The following is a 448-nucleotide window of genomic DNA, read 5'->3' as shown; positions in this document are numbered from 1 at the left end:
CTCACACAGCTGTCTCTCTCCCCCAACACAAAAACACCCCCGGATGCCTGGGTTCTTGCCCTATCTCCCCCCACCCCCACTCCTCCCCCACTCTATTTCCGTCCCTTGAAGACCCCCAGATGCCTGGGTTCCCTGCCTGCTCTGGGAGGGGACTCAGAGGCCTGGATGCCTGGGTTCCCTGCTCACTCCCAGCCCTGCCCCCAGCAGGCCCTGGCCTACCCCCACATAAGTCTCTGGGGGCCCCTAATTAGATAAATGAGGAGTTTTCTCCATGGCTTCTCAATGCGGCAATTAGCTGCTGGGAACCTGTAATTAGCCCCAGACTTGTCAGGGAGAAGAATGGAGGGGGGGGGAACATGGCAAGGGGGAGACAGACAGACAGAGCCTCCAAGCCCCCGCCATAACAGGCCTGGATGCGGGGCCTCAAGGGTTAATGGGGACTAGGAAC

General features: G+C 59.8%; 1 protein-coding gene across 1 annotated transcript in view; it reads right to left on the bottom strand.

The window, feature by feature from the left end:
* NLGN2 (neuroligin 2) overlaps positions 1-448 on the bottom strand; it is a 19,319-nt gene that overhangs the window by 18,100 nt on the left and 771 nt on the right. The window lies entirely within an intron of this gene.

This window comes from Alligator sinensis, unplaced genomic scaffold, assembly GCF_000455745.1.
Source record: "Alligator sinensis unplaced genomic scaffold, ASM45574v1 scaffold1488_1, whole genome shotgun sequence".
In the NCBI taxonomy this organism is placed as follows: domain Eukaryota; kingdom Metazoa; phylum Chordata; order Crocodylia; family Alligatoridae; genus Alligator; species Alligator sinensis.
Note: the sequence above shows the minus strand (reverse complement) of the source record. Positions and strands in the feature narration are given on the sequence as shown.